We start from the raw sequence: 16,570 nt of genomic DNA, 5'->3' as shown, positions 1-16,570 counted from the left end.
TAACCACAACTCAACTTTTCCATTCCTAAATTTTTTTTTTTTTTTAGACAAGGTCTCACTCTGTTGTCCAGGCTGGAGTGCAGGGCAGTGGCATGATCTCAGCTCACTGCAGCCTCTGCCTCCTGGGTTCAAGCAATTCTCCCACCTCAGCCTCCTGAATAGCTGGGGTTACAGGGGCATGCCACCACACCTGGTTGGCTAATTTTTTCATTTTTAGTGGAGATTAGGTTTTACCACATCAGCCAGGCTGGTCTTGAACTCCCAACCTCAGGTGATCCACCTGCCTCGGCCTCCCAAAGTGCTGGGATTACAGGAGTGAGCCACCTTGCCTGGCCCCATTCCTAAATTCTTAATGTTGATTCACTTCTCAAGCTGTTGAATTTTATCACTGGGAAGTTTTTAATCAAGAAGCTTATGAGGCTTATATACTTAGACTTTTTTATGTTTGTGAATGGCCACCTGTTGTCTCTATACTTCACTGTCAGCTGGGGATACTATTCTTGAGTAACTCTTTCTTTTAGAATTGAATGGGTATTGCTCCACTTCTTTATGCTCTTTTAAAAAATGGGTTTATATTCCTAAGTTTGCCTATAATGTGAAATACTCATGGGGAATATGATTCTGGTCTAAGGATCATATTTTCTTCCAGACTGGATTCTTCTTCTGTATTTTGAATGCAATGTAATGTTCCTTTCTTTTACTCACATGCGTGTTGAGGTGGTGGGGGAGGTTTGCAGACTTGCCAGGCCATTTCTTTACATCTTGTTCATCCTTAACATGGACAGTTCTGTCCAAAGCTTCTAATATTTTGGTACATTAAGAGTGACTTTTCCTTGATATACATCTCACCTTACCTTGAACCAGTTGGTTCCTTCTCCCTACCCCCATTTCACCCCCAAGAATTACCATTGTCGGTATTGCTTTCTACCCACTCTTCTGAAGTCTGAGAGTATGGGAGTTGGGGAGGGGGAGAGGTTGCCATCGGGGAAACTAGACTCTGCTTTCTCTCTTTTGAGATCTCATGAAATGCCCTGTATTAAATGCCCACTTCATCCAGCTGGAGAGATGTTCCCTTCCTTCCTTCCTTCCTTCCTTCCTTCCTTCCTTCCTTCCTTCCTTCCTTCCTTCTTTCCCTCCTTTCTTTGTTTCATTCTTTCTTTCGTTCTTTCTTCTGTTCTTTCTTCCTTTCTTTCTTTCTTTCGAGGCCAGAGTCTCACTCTGTCGCCCAGGCTGGAGTGCAGTGGCACAATCACAGCTCACTGCAACCTCTGCCTCCCAGGCTCAAGCTGTCCTCCCATCTCACCTCCCGAGTAGCTGGGACCACAGACATGAGCCACCACACCTGGCTGACTTTTATATTTTTTGCAGAGATGGGGTGTCATCATGTTGTCCAGGCTGGTCTCAAACTCCCAAGTTTAAGGGATCTACCCACCTCAGCCTCCCAAAGTGCTGGGATTACAGGCATGAGCTACCATGCCCAGCTGAGATTTCCCATTTTTATGAGCTCCTGTTCATTCCTCCTACTCAGCCCAGATCTGTGGGAAATTTCTGAGCTCTGGCACTCTGACCATTTCACTTTACACTTTTAATAAGTGTAACATTTAAATGAGGATAATGCTAGGCATTTCCGACATGGACCCTAGACCTTTCAGTCTTATGTTTACACATTTCATAAACATTTACTCTATAAAAAACACTCAAGCAGGCATGATAGAGGGTACTCTGTTTCTCTATTGCCTTCAGCTCTTACCTCCTTTCCCTTTTCCCCCTTGCCTTCCCCAGCCTGTGAACCTTGACTAACCACCAAACTGCAAAGCTTGCAAAAGTCATTCGTAAAAGTACCGTTCTAACCGTTATCAGGATGAGACCGCACCACAATCCTGAGCAAGAAGTGTGAAAACCAGGACAGCCTCCACTGCAAGTTTCATAGCAGTTAAAGACAAAAGCTTTTCCTGGCCCAAATCACTAGGGCACATCTGCCTGCCTCCTCCTCACCCTATACAACTACAGCCTTGCTTTGTTTTGTTTTTTTCTCTGATGTAATTAATTAACATTTATTATGCAGTCTCCACTTTTTATATATATATATTTTTTAATTATTATACTTTAAGTTTTAGGGTACATGTGCACATTGTGCAGGTTAGTTACATACGTATACATGTGCCATGCTGTGTGCTGCACCCACTAACTCGTCATCTAGCATTAGGTATATCTCCCAATGCTATCCCTCCCCCCTCCCCCCACCCCACAACAGTCCCCAGAGTGTGATGTTCCCCTTCCTGTGTCCATGTGATCTCATTGTTCAATTCCCACCTATGAGTGAGAATATGCAGTGTTTGGTTTTTTGTTCTTGCGATAGTTTACTGAGAATGATGGTTTCCAATTTCATCCATGTCCCTACAAAGGACATGAACTCATCATTTTTATGGCTGCATAGTATTCCATGGTGTATATGTGCCACATTTTCTTAATCCAGTCTATCATTGTTGGACATTTGGGTTGGTTCCAAGTCTTTGCTATTGTGAATAATGCCGCAATAAACATACGTGTGCATGTGTCTTTATAGCAGCATGATTTATAGTCCTTTAATTGACAAATGGGATCTAATTAAACTAAAGAGCTTCTGCACAGCAAAAGAAACTACCATCAGAGTGAACAGGCAACCTACAAAATGGGAGAAAATTTTCGCAACCTACTCATCTGACAAAGGGCTAATATCCAGAATCTACAATGAACTCAAATTCAAAGAAAAAAACAAACAACCCCATCAAAAAGTGGGTGAAGGACATGAACAGACACTTCTCAAAAGAAGACATTTATGCAGCCAAAAAACACATGAAAACATGCTCACCATCACTGGCCATCAGAGAAATGCAAATCAAAACCACAATGAGATACCATCTCACACCAGTTAGAATGGCAATCATTAAAAAGTCAGGAAACAACAGGTGCTGGAGAGGATGTGGAGAAATAGGAACACTTTTACACTGTTGGTGGGACTGTAAACTGGTTCAACCATTGTGGAAGTCAGTGTGGCGATTCCTCAGGGATCTAGAACTAGAAATACCATTTGACCCAGCCATCCCATTACTGGGTATATACAGCCTTGCTTTGATTCGGAAATTACCTGGTCTTCAGAGGCTCCTTAATTGCATCAGCTAAATGAAGGCTTTGACCTCTATTTGAGTTGCCTCAATTATTTTCCTTGGGCTGGGGGCAGTGGCTCACACCTGTAATCTCAGCACTTTGAGAGGCCAAGGTGGGTGCATCACCTGAGGTCAGGAGTTCAAGACCAGCCTGGCCAACATGGTGAAACCCTATCTCTACTAAAAATATAAAAAACTAGCCAGGCATGGTGGCACGTGCCTGCAATCCCAGCTACTGGGGAGGCTGAGGCAGGAAAATCGCTTGAACCTGGGAGGCAGAGGTTGCAGTGAGCCAAGATTGCACCATTGCCCTCCAGCCTGGGGGAAAGAACGAAACTCAGTATCTATCTATCTATCTATCTATCTATCTATCTATCTATCTATCTATGTATACAATTTTCCTTGGACAACTTCCTGGAAGGCATAATGTCAGGCCCTGACCATGCAAACGTGGATAAGACATGCTCTAGGTGAGGAAGACAAACATCAGTGAATAAATACAATGCAGAAATATGGAAATGATTCTTTCCCTTTCTGAAAGTGTTGACAGGTGAATAAAACAAATTACCAGGAAAATGTGACATCTTCACAAAAGAATTTCCACAAGCTCACAAACCTCAAGGGGCAAGACATCAGAGGCAAGACCTGGATTGTAGCTGGGACCTGGGCCAGATGCTAGGCCAGCTTATACACTGTCTGCATCAACCATGCATCCAGGCACAGGCCTTATTTCAAAGTGGGTCCCCATCAGTGCTCTTGAATTTTGTACAACCATGTTTCCTTATCACTGGAACAGGAAATATGGTTCCCATATCTGTCACACACAGAATCTTTTGAGAGATTGCTTCTCTGCGAAGTATCATTTCTTCCTAAGTCCATTCACCTGCACTGTCCTCAGAAACTATTCCCAGCAGTGTGCTCCTCTGGAAGTCACCACTTGCAGTTCCAGTGGGGTAGGCTAGGGCAGCACATACGGCTCTACATGCTACAGGAGTTGCGTATTGAATAAAAGAATGAGACAAGGATAAATTCTTCTAAATCCCTTGAGGCATCCCAGCAGTTTATTTATGGGTTGGCTGATTTGTTTTGATGGATGGCTCTGCGCAGTTGTGGCTCACTTAATCTGACACTGCTGAGATTTGTGAAAAGGAGTGATTGGCTCATAAGAGAAACATGGCCCAATTGTGTTTGTGTTGCCATTGATCTCAATAGCCAGATGCACTGAACAGGTTTAGAGGCACAGTTGCCTTGGGCAAAGGAACAGAATTTGATTTTCCTGTGAAGCAAGAAAATAGGCAAAATTTTACTCTAACCATCTCTCAACAAGCTCATAATAGAAGGTTCTGTAATTGCTGAAAGAGGAGGCTTAGAATTCCATGGTGCAACTAATCACTACTCCTGCAGAGAAGAGATGGGAGAGCAAATGCTGCTTTTCTCTTACAGGAATAATGACTTCAGCCCAATTCCTCTGGCTTTCCCTAAAAAAAAATGGCAGCCATCCTGGAAGTATTCGGAAAAGCTATCCTAACTAATCTGCTAATGTTGATTGTCAGATTGACCAAAAGAAAGAAACTTAGGCACATGAGTAGAATTAGGACCGGTCAGCAGTTAGAGTTCACTTGGCTTCCTTTCAAAGCCAATCGAGAGCCTTTCAAACGCCACAGAACCCCATTAATGTGAAGCTCCTTCTGTGACAAAATGAGCCCCCACTCAGGGGAGCCCACAAACTGAAGCTTTCTGCAAATGGCTTCCTGCTGTCATTTCCTTGGGTAACTGCTTGCAAAATACTATGTATGATGCCATATGGGTGGAAGGAAAATGAATGAATTTCTTCGCTGAAGGGACATGTGTTTTGGGGAGCTCCACACTGTCCCAAGGCTTTTACACAGCTTCTCAACACCCGAAAGAGTGCTTCGGGCTTCTCAACTCGCCTTCCTAGGAGTCTCCGTCATTGAGCAGAAACCCGCTGACTAATTCAAGTAAAAGGGGAAGGGGTGTTCTTGTAAAGAAAAAGAACAGGCTTGCTGGAATACACTTAATAGAAAGACTAGAGGAGAGGCCGCATTTCCTCAGCCCTATGACTACAACAACAATCTATGAGGCACTAACAACATTTTGGAGTGTGGGTCCCCCACCTATTTGTGAGGTTATACTGCATTCTGTTTTATGGCACCTTGAGATCTGGTGCCTGTGGTGGGAAGAAGGGGAGAGATGTAAGGAATTGATATGTTTAGAGTGGAAGGATAAATATCCAATCTTCAGAGGGAATTTGTGGCTTGTTTTATGTGCTTTAGGGTGGAAGAGTGACCTTCAGTGTGTTAGGAATGCTTGTTCCCTGGTGCCGTAAAGAAATAGCACTTGAACATAAATTTAATTTCCTCAGCAAGGCCATTTTTTCACTTTCTGCAGAAAGGGTACACTCGCCAGCAGTTTTGCCACGAGAGAACACCAAACAAAGGAGACAGGGTCATTTATAACCTGACGCGTCCACCCTACTGCTGTGTCCAGTTTCCACTGGCTAGAACAGTTCCTCACATTCTGTATTTGTCCTGATTGGCTGGCAACTTAGAACTTTTTAAAAGAGGCAAAGGCAGAGGAGAACAAAAGAAGGAGGAAGTAACTTGCGGAATGCTGAGAAAGGTAAAAACATCTTCACATAAGGAAGAGGAACAGGCTATGACCTAATGCTTGCTTGGACCAGTATAAGCACGCCAGGGCAAATATTTAGGCTAAATTGTGGGAGCTAAGAACATAAAACGCATTGATTTTTTTATTACAGCAAGCAGATATTTAGGAATGTTAGCACATGTCTTTGAATAAATTTTGCTTTCTAAGAGAAGTTACTATTTATTCCTAATTTGATGAGGAGGAAAGTCTTTGAAGAGGAACCTCTACTTTACTTTTTACAAGAGGGCTCCAACTTGGAAATCTATGTGGTATGCTCAGACGCAGGTATCATTAAAGAGTGCATTCTCCTAGGCCTCTCTTGGTTTTTCTTGTTTTCTGTACATCTCTACATCTCCACTGTCATGAGATATTTATTGAGGGCCTACTGCTTGCTCAGTTTCGTGTAAGATACCAAAATTAAGAGGATAATACAAGTTAATATGAGAGTGAATTATCAATTTTGGGGTTCAAATTTAAGTGCTATGGAATATCAGAAAAGGAAAATAGCACCAGAAATCTGGCTAGAGAAATCTGATCACATGACAGTGTGAAGACTGGAGATGGGCACCTGCTTCTTGAGCACTTCGCATGTGCCATGGAAGGGGGACTCTACCAGGTGCCAGATCATTGTTATTTATTTAAATGCATACAACAGCATTTTTTTCTTCAACTTTGTTTTAATTTCTGGGGTACAAGAACAGGATGTGCAGGTTTGTTTCACAGGTAAACATGTGCCATGGTGGTTTGCTGCACAGATTAACCCATCACCCAGGTATTAAGCCCTGAATCCATTAGCTAATCTTCCTGATGCTCTCCCTCCTCCTGCCCTGCAAACAGGCCCCAGCATGTGTTATTTCCCTCCATGTGTCCATGTGTTCTCATCATTCAGCTCTCACTTTAAGTGAGAACATGCGGTGTTTGTTTTCTGTTCCTATGTTAGTTTTCTGAGGATAATGGCTTCCAGCTCCATCCATGTCCCCGCAAAGGACATGATCTCATTCCCTTTTATGGCTATATAGTATTCCATGGTGTATATGTACCACATTTTCTTTATCCAGTCTATCACTGATGTGCATTTGGGTTGATTCCATGTCTTTGCTATTGTGAACAGTGCTGCAGTGAACATAAGCATGTATGTATCTTTAAAATAGAATGGTTTACATTTCTTTGAGTATATACCCAGTAATGGGATTGCTGGGTCAGATGATATTTCCGATTTCTGCCTCTAGGTATTTGAGGAATCACCACACTGTCTTCCACAATGGTTGAACTAATTTACACTCCCATCAACAGTGTAAAAGTGTTCCTTTTTCTCCACAACCTTGCCAGCATCTGTTGTCTCTTCACTTTTTAATAATTGCCATTCTGACTGGTGTGAGATGGTATCTCATGGTTTTGATTTGCATTTCTCTAATGATCAGTGATGTTGAGCTTTTTTTCATATGTTTGTTGGCCACATGAATATCTTCTTGCAAGAAGTGTCTGTTCATGCCCTTTGCCCACTTTTTAATGGGATTGTTTGTTTTTTTCTTGTAAATTTGTTTAAGTTCCTTGTAGACTCTGGATATTAGACCTTTGTCAGATGAATAGATTGCAAGAATTTTCTCCCACTCTGTAGGTTGTCTGTTTACTCTGTTGATAGTTTCTTTTACTGTGCAGAAGCTCTTTAGTTTAATTGGATCCCATTTGTCAATTTTTGCTTTTGTTGCTATTGCTTTTGGTGTTTTCATCATGAAATCTTTGCCTATGCCTATGTCCTGAATAGTATTGCCTAGATTTTCTTCTAGGGTTTTTATAGTTTTGGGTTTTACATTTAAGTCTTTAATCCATCTTGAGTCAATTTTTGTATAAGGTGTAAGGAAGGGGTCCAGTTTCAATTTTCTGCATATGGCCAGCCAGTTCTCCCAGCACCATTTATTAAATAAATAACCCTTTTCCCATTGCTTATTTTGTCAGGTTTGTCAGAGATCAGATGGTTGTAGGCATGTGGTCTTATTTCTGAGCTCTCTATTCCATTCCATACAACCACAGTTTTTTTCAGAGATGAGGCCTCGCTCTGTTGCCCAGGCTGGAGTGCAGTGGCTCGATCTTAGTTCACTGCAGCCTCTAACTCTTGGGCTCAAGTGACCCTCCCACCTCAGCCTCCTGAGTAACTGAAACTACAGGCATGAGCCACAACACCTGGCCTCGCAACAGTATTTTGAAGTGAGTAGATAAATGAATATTGAGGCTCCTAGAGGTTAATCAACTCTCCCACAACAAATTTTGCCTGGGTAAGACAGAAAAAGGTAATCATTCCTAATGGGGAAAACTGAACACTGCAACTACACACATATACACATGCATGCACACACACACACAAACTACACACGCATACACATGCACACACACCCACACACAACTACACATGCATACACATGCACACACACTGACACACACACAACTACACACACATACACAGGCACGCACACACAGACACACACACAACTACACACGCATACACAGGCATGCACACACACAACTACACACGCATACACAGGCATGCACACACAGACACACACATACAACTACACATGCATACACATGCACACACACAACTACACACACATACACATGCACACCACACACATACATATACACCCCACACATGTCACACACACATGCACACATCAACACTTACATACAGACACCACACCTGCACTCAGAAATGCAGGTAACTGGCCTAGCAAGCTAGGACATGGTTTGGACCTCAGTGGGACTTAGTTAGAATGTTATATTCTGTTGGAAAGAATCAGAGAAAAGAAGCCAGAGTTAATCTCCAGAGAGTTAAGCCACCTGGGAATGCCAAAGTATACAGTTGAAGATCAGGGTCAGTTAATAAGGCCAATGTGTGAAAAACAGGAAGGGGGACATGACAGAGCAGGAGCATCACCATCTTGGACAAACACTGCATTTTAAGTTCCTGTTGATTAAAAACCGCCTAAATCCAGCCCAAAAATATCAGCCTTATGGCTAATGTCAGCATGACCATAACCACAAGTGATATCTCTGACCAGAAACATTCCAACTCTGAGATAATCTCCCCTCTGACTAGAAACTTGCCAGCCCCAAGATTACCTTCCCTCCAACCAGAGACATTCCAATCCCACAATAAAACTCTCCTCCACACAGAACAATTCCAAGCCCATTATAAGCTCTCTCTCCCTAAGCCCTTAAATACCCTTAGTCTGTAAGGGAGAATGCTTCTGACAGAAATCGGCCAGAAGCCCCTCTCAGGTTTATTCTCCAGAATAAACCTGTCTTTGACTGTTGAGCTGCTTTTTGTGTTTCTTTCTTCTTTCTTTAACTCTTATAGGACAGAAACTGTAAATAAGCCAAAGAGGGGCCAGAGAAAACCAGAGTGAAACAAGAATAAAATTGTGGTGATGCTCTTCAAATAAGCCTAAAAGGGACAGTTGTTTACCATGATTGATCACTGGGGTGTAGTCTGCTTGTCTTGGACTTGAAGGTAGACAGCTGGAGTGGACCCAACAGGAACAAAGACATGGAAGCCAAGCTGGGCCTGACAGTGGACAGAATGGCCCAACTGAGGCAAGGTGCATGGCCACAGAGCATGTTGAATAAAAAGTTGAAGGCAAGACCAGATGACAAGGAGACTTGAATGCCAAGAATTTGGATTCAAAGCCACAGCTATAGGAAGCCAGCAAAGAGAAATATGTTTTTGAATTCTCAGCTTTAAATAATTCATCCCGGACCTATATTTTTAAGACATAACCCCTAAATGTGAAAGCATTGCTAGTACTTCCAGAATTAAGTTAGCTTTGCAATTCAATCACTGAATGTGAAAGAGACCATTTCTGGGCATCAAAACCCAGTTTCCCCATGACTTGCACCTCCGGGTATTAAACAGAGGTAGATGACGTTTTGTATTCAGATGAGACTTCTGCAGCTAATCTCCTGTCACTCTAAAAGTAATTTACTCTCAAGTGGACAAAACTACATATGTTTTTGGATAAGAATTTAAACTGTCAAATTCTCTTCTTATGTAATCATTCAAACACTGCTCATTTCTAATTCCAGGATGTGGTCCCTACTTTAATGATTATATTTCACAGGTTTCCTCAACATCCTGCCCCATTGTCCACATAAACATACTCAACACAGGGTTATAGAAAATACTTAAATGATACTCTATCCAGGTCCTGGGGTACAAATTCTTGAAAAACAGGAACTACATCTCTGGCCCAATCAACTGATGTTGCTGAGAATTCAAGGCTATCTTTTTTATGGTGAGTCAAAAATCTATCCTAGATGTCCTTGTGGGGTATTCAGTGGTATTGACAGTCATGCCTTTGATGGGGAGATTTTGGAAATGCATGCACTCTTTGAAAACTATCCATGTTGGCTTACTCGGAAGAGAAATACTTCTTTGCTTGTTTTTCCCCAAAAAGAGAACTATGAACATTTAGGCTTCATGATTAGAGCAGGCTCAGCTTGCTATTAAACAAACCAATAACAAAAGGCTTTGTGGCACTGCTTTTCTTGAGCGACTTTCTCCCTAGATCAAGTTCTGTTTTATCTTCCAAAGCATTTCTTAAACAGTAGGCTTTTCACAAATCCCCCGTTTTCTCACCACGTCCCTTTGTATTAATTCTTTTCAATCAGCTTTTTGCCCAGGACTCAACTGAGTCTGCTCCTATGAAACTCACTGTGACCTGTACTCACCACATCCAGTGGGGTGTGCCACAGCCTCCTCCCTGACCTCCATCAGCATTGACTACTGCTCACGGCCTTCTCCTTCCTGAAGCTCTCTCCTCTCTTAGCTCCCTGCAGCTCCTGTCCCCAAGGGCTCTCCTTGATCTTCTAGAGCCCACCATCTATGATACTTCACTGACCTCCTTTCTTCTCCTGTCCCCATAATAAAGTTGTTGTCCCAAGGTTATCTCCTTGTCCTCCTTTCCTTAGTGTCCCAATATAAGTCTTTGGGTGATTTAATGTGGGCCCCTGCCTACAGTTACTTCCTTCCATGAGGATATCTCCCAAATCAATATAATTCAGTGTCCTCATTCTCTGTAGCTTCCTATTTCCTAAGTGCCTGGCACATGTCTCAACCTAGATTGTCTTTGGAACCTCAAACTTAGACATTCAGCTTGATCCTGGCTGAAAGATGTGCTGGGAGCTTGCCTTCGGAAGAAGGCAGCAAGGACCGTTCTGTAGCAACCATGGAATGAAGGCTGGGAAAACTGACCAGGCCAGCATGGGCAGGTCCTCCTCCTCAGGGAAAGGCAGGTAATCCCAACCAAGCCAAAGCTGGCATAGAAAATTCAAGTCTGATCCACACTGGGATTCACAGTCCAGGAAGCTCTGACATAGCAGATCAATATTTGGTTCATCCACTTCATAAACCAGGCAGAATCATTTGAGATGAGGTGAAAGGTGCCAGGAGCAAAGTCCAGCTCAGAAGGCAAAGGGACTGGCAGGAACTCCACAAGAGGGCACAACAGAGAGCCAGGGCAAAAGAGCCTGGCTCTTAGGTATGCAGCGGGTGCGTTTAAAGAGGCTGAAGGTCTGCATTTGCCCAAAGGCCTGGCACACAGACCCTGGAAGGACTGCAGCTCAATCCTGGATGCCACTAGAAAGGAGTGGGCTTCAAATGGACACCACTCGCTCTCCCTCTCCCTCTCCCTCTCCCTCTCCCTCTCCCTCTCCCTCGTATCCCTCTTTCCACGGTCTCCCTCTGATGCCGAGCCAAAGCTGGACTGTACTGCTGCCATCTCGGCTCACTGCAACCTCCCTGCCTGATTCTCCTGCCTCAGCCTGCTGAGTTGCAGGCGCGCACCGCCACGCCTGGCTGGTTTTCGTATTTTTTTGGTGGAGACGGGGTTTCTCTGTGTTAGCCGGGCTGGTCTCCAGCTCCTAACCGCGAGTGATCCGCCAGCCTCGGCCTCCCGAGGTGCCGGGATTGGAGACGGAGTCTTGTTCACTCAGTGCTCAATGGTGCCCAGGCTGGAGTGCAGTGGCGTGATCTCGGCTCGCTACAACCACCTCCCAGCCGCCTGCCTTGGCCTCCCAAAGAGCCGAGATTACAGCCTCTGCCCGGCCGCCACCCCGTCTGGGAAGTGAGGAGCGTCTCTGCCTGGCAGCCCATCATCTGGGATGTGAGGAGCCCCTCTGCCTGGCTGCCCAGTCTGGAAAGTGAGGAGCGTCTCTGCCCGGCCGCCATCCCATCTAGCAAGCGAGGAGCGCCTCTTCCCCGCCGCCATCCCATCTGGGAAGCGAGGAGCGTCTCTGCCCGGCCGCCCATCGTTTGAGATGTGGGGAGCACCTCTGCCCCGCCGCCCCCTCTGGGATGTGAGGAGCACCTCTGCCAGGCCGCAACCCCGTCTGGGAGGTGAGGAGCGTCTCTGCCCTGCCGCCCCATCTGAGAAGTGGGGAGACCCTCTGCCTGGCAACCGCCCCATCTGAGAAGTGAGGAGCCCCTCCGTCCGGCAGCCGCCCCGTCTGGGAAGTGAGGAGCGTCTCCGCCCGGCAGCCACCCCGTCTGGGAGGGAGGTGGGGGTCAGCCCCCGCCAGGCCAGCCGCCCCGTCCGGGAGGGAGGTGGGGGGGGGTCAGCCCCCCGCCTGGCCAGCAGCCCCATCCGGGAGGTGAGGGGCTCCTCTGCCCGGCCGCCCCTACTGGGAAGTGAGGAGCCCCTCTGCCCAGCCAGTCGCCCCGTCCAGGAGGGAGGTGGGGGGGTCAGCCCCCCGCCCGGCCAGCCGCCGCATCCGGGAGGGAGGTGGGGGGGTCAGCCCCCCGCCCGGCCAGCCGCCCCATCCGGGAGGTGAGGGGCGCCTCTGCCCTGCCGCCCCTACTGGGAGGTGGGGAGCCCCTCTGCCCGGCCAGCCGCCCGGTCCGGGAGGGAGGTGGGGGGGGTCAGCCCCCCGCCCGGCCAGCCACCCCATCCGGGAGGTGAGGGGCGCTTCTGCCCGGCCGCCCCTACTGGGAAGTGAGGAGCCCCTCTGCCCGGCCGCGGCCCCGTCTGGGAGGTGTGCCCAGCGGCTCATTGGGGACGGGCCATGATGACAATGGCGGTTTTGTGGAATAGAAAGGCGGGAAGGGTGGGGAAAAGATTGAGAAATCGGATGGTTGCCGGGTCTGTGTGGAGAGAAGTAGACATGGGAGACTTTTCATTTTGTTCTGTACCAAGAAAAATTCTTCTACCTTGGGATCCTGTTGATCTGTGACCTTACCCCCAACCCTGTGCTCTCTGAAACATGTGCTGTGTCCACTCAGGGTTAAATGGATTAAGGGCGGTGCAAGATGTGCTTTGTTAAACAGATGCTTGAAGGCAGCATGCTCGTTAAGAGTCATCACCACTCCCTAATCTCAAGTACCCAGGGACACAAACACTGTGGAAGGCCACAGGGTCCTCTGCCTAGGAAAACCAGAGACCTTTGTTCACTTGTTTATCTGCTGACCTTCCCTCCACTATTGTCCTATGACCCTGCCAAATCCCCCTCTGCGAGAAACACCCAAGAATGATCAATTAAAAAAAAAAAAAAAAAAGAAAACCAAGAGGAGGGGATTCAGGGAGTTTCTGGATGACTGAATACATGGAAGTTCCTGGAGTGGGGTGTGCCCAAGGAGGGCACAGAAGCTCTGCACTCCTTCCCGCATACCTCGCCCTATGTATCTCATCTGCATCCTTTGTAATAAAGCAGTATGTGTAAAAAAAAATAATAATAAATTAAAAAAAAAAAAAAATGGACACCACTCCAGGTGCTGTCTTTTGAATGTTCCCTCCCTCCAAAACTCATGTTGAAATTTAATCCTTAATATGACAGTACTGAGAGGTGGGACTTTTAAGAAGTTATTGGGTCGTGAGGTCCTCCCCAAATAAATGGATGCATCTATCCACAGATTAATAGATTAATGGGTTAACGGATTTATGGGTTATCACAGGAGTGTGACTAGTGGCTTTATCAGAAGAAGAAAAAAGATATGAGCTACTATGCTCAGCCTCCTCACCATGTGACCCTCTATACTGCCTTGGGACTCTGCAGAGGGTCCTCACCAGCAAGAAAACCCCCACCAGATGTAGTTCCTCAACTTTCTACTTCTCAACCTCCATAAATATAAGAAATAAATCCCTTTTCTTTATAAATTACCTAGCTTCATGGATTCTGTTATAAGCAATAGAAAACAGACTAAGACACATGGTCTGACTCTCATTTCTCCAGAGCCCGGGAAGAATTAAGCTTCAGAGAGCAGACATTGTTTGGGCAGCTGGGATTGGCAAAGTCTGGCAGAACTTTCCCTCCTAAAATGGAACTCATTTTGAGAATCATCCCTAGATCAGCCTGCTTCCAGATTTTCTTTTCTCCAGTGAAGACTTGGAATCAGCTTTGTCTCCAAAGTCATACCTGCCCTGCCATCAGTTGTCAAGTCCAGTTGGTTGCTAATCTGTCTACTCCATTTGCTTTCAAAGAGGACTTGAAGTAACTTGCAAAGATGAATACATTAAAACAAGACTTAAAAACACTTAGGTGAGGACAAGGGGAGAGAAAACAAGCACAAGAAAAATAAGATAAAGCCAGGGATATGACACAAACAAATCTACGTCACGATGCCCCTCGTTAAGGAGGAGCTCCAAGCTTGGTTTTGAAATGCTAAGCAGCCAACACAAAGAGGGAGGCATGCTCAGTGGCACTGGTCACAATGTTTTGAAGATACGAATCGCTGCTCAAAGAGAAGCACAGTTATTCCCGCTGCCAGAACTGAAATGAACATATGCATGTGAAGTTTCAGACAGAGCTTACGATGACATGGGGAAAATCCAAAGTATCATGTGGCTGCTTCTCACAATGCCCTCAGAGTAGGTGAGTGACCTAAGACAGAGGGGTGTTTGGTAAAAGTCCTCCTGTAGATTTGTTCTTGAAGTAGTCACTCACCTTCATCACTACTTTCCATGGCTGCTGCTCCTGACTTTCTTCCCTAGACTACCCCACGGCCTCCCTTACTCTGTCCCACACCAGCACCGGATCAGCCCCTGACTCACAGCACACTGCTCATCCTCTGTCTTCAGAAACCTTGCCCTGGGAGGCACGCCCTCCACCCTCATCCCTCTAGAGGGCCCAGCGCCCCCACCTGTCCCGTCTCTACCCCGCTACGTGGGTGTCTCACGTCTCTTTCCCCAAAACATCACATACTCTCTGCGATGGCTAATATCATTTTATCTTATTTTTTAAGAGACAGGGCCTCACTCTGTCACCCAACTTGCTGCTACAGCTATGATTGCAGTGGTGCGATTGTAGCTCATTGCAGCTTCAAACTACTGTGCTCAAGCAGTCCTCTCACCTCAGCCTCTCAAGTAGCTAGGACAACGGGCACGCATAACTGCACCTGGCTAATTTTTTTCCACCTTTTTTGAGGGGTCTCTCCACGTTGCTCAGGTTAGTCTTGAACACTGGATCATACTTGAATTTTCTATGCCAGCTTTGACTTGGTTTGGATTACCTGCTCCTCTCTGAGGAGGAGGACCTGCCCACGCTGGCCCAGTCAGTTTTCCCAGCCTTCATTCCATGGTTGGTGTAGAAGGGTCCTTGCTGCCTTCTTCCAAAGGCAAGCTCCCAGCTCATCTTTCAGCCAGGGACCAAGCTGAATGTCATAGGGTCTCCCTGTGCTGCCCAGATTGCTCTTGAACTCCCGGCCTCAAGCAATCCTCCTGCCTTAGCCTCTTGAGTCTCTGGGATTACAGGCATGAGCCACTGCACCTAGCTGTGATGGCTAATTTCATATGCCGACTTGGCTAGGCTGTGGTGCCCAGTTGTTTGGACAAACATTATTCTAGATCTTGCTGTGAAGGTATCTTTTAGATGAGATAACATTTAAATCAGTGGATTTTGAGTAAAGCAGATTATCCTCCATAATGTGGGTGGGCCTCACCCAGTCAGTTGAAGGCCTTAAGAAAACCACAGACCTCTCCCAAGGGGAGGGAATTCTGCCAGCTGATGACCTTCAGACTCAAGCAAAAACTCTTCTTTTGGTCTCTAGCCTCTGACCTGCTCTGGAAATTTGGAACTTGCCAGCCTCCATTATCTCATGATCCAATTCCTTAAAACCAATCTCACCCACCCACCCTGGCATGCACACTACCTATTGTTGTTGCTGTTTCTTTAGGGAACCCCGACTGATTTACTCTCCAGGTTCCTTCTTTCTCAGATGCCCTCTTCCCGCCACTCCTGTTTGTCAAACTCTGATCCATGCCATAAGGGACAGCCCAGTCATCTCTCTGTGGGGCACCTCCTCATTGCTTGCAATCTGGAGTGGGATCTGCCCCCTTCCCATCTCTGAGCAGTGCTCATACCCTGCCTGTGTGGAGTTACTGGCTCCTGACTTAGCACACATCCTTAGAGCATAAGCCTCTCAGGGCAGATTCTTGACCTAGAGTCAGGCACCCAATAAATATCTAAAGACACTCAGGGAATCCTCACAGCAAGAGTCACTCCGAAATGTACCTTCCCAGAACACCCACCAACTAGATCAGCTGCCAAGTCTCCATTTTGTAAAAGAAATTCAGAGCAAGACAGGCTTATGTGCATAGAGGGATTTAGTCATAAGAACAAATAAAGGGTCCAGAAGTTTCTGATGGCTTTTTCTTTAGCACTGAGTCACTAAATACGGGGAGGGCAAACTAGGATTTCTTTTTTCATGAATGAGTAAAAACCCATGTGGCAAGACAAAGAAAAGCCTGGACAACAGGCAGCTAAACATTCTC

The sequence above is a fragment of the Gorilla gorilla genome, chromosome 1 (assembly GCF_029281585.2).
Source record: "Gorilla gorilla gorilla isolate KB3781 chromosome 1, NHGRI_mGorGor1-v2.1_pri, whole genome shotgun sequence".
NCBI lineage: Eukaryota > Metazoa > Chordata > Mammalia > Primates > Hominidae > Gorilla > Gorilla gorilla.
This window is presented reverse-complemented; position numbering follows the sequence as displayed.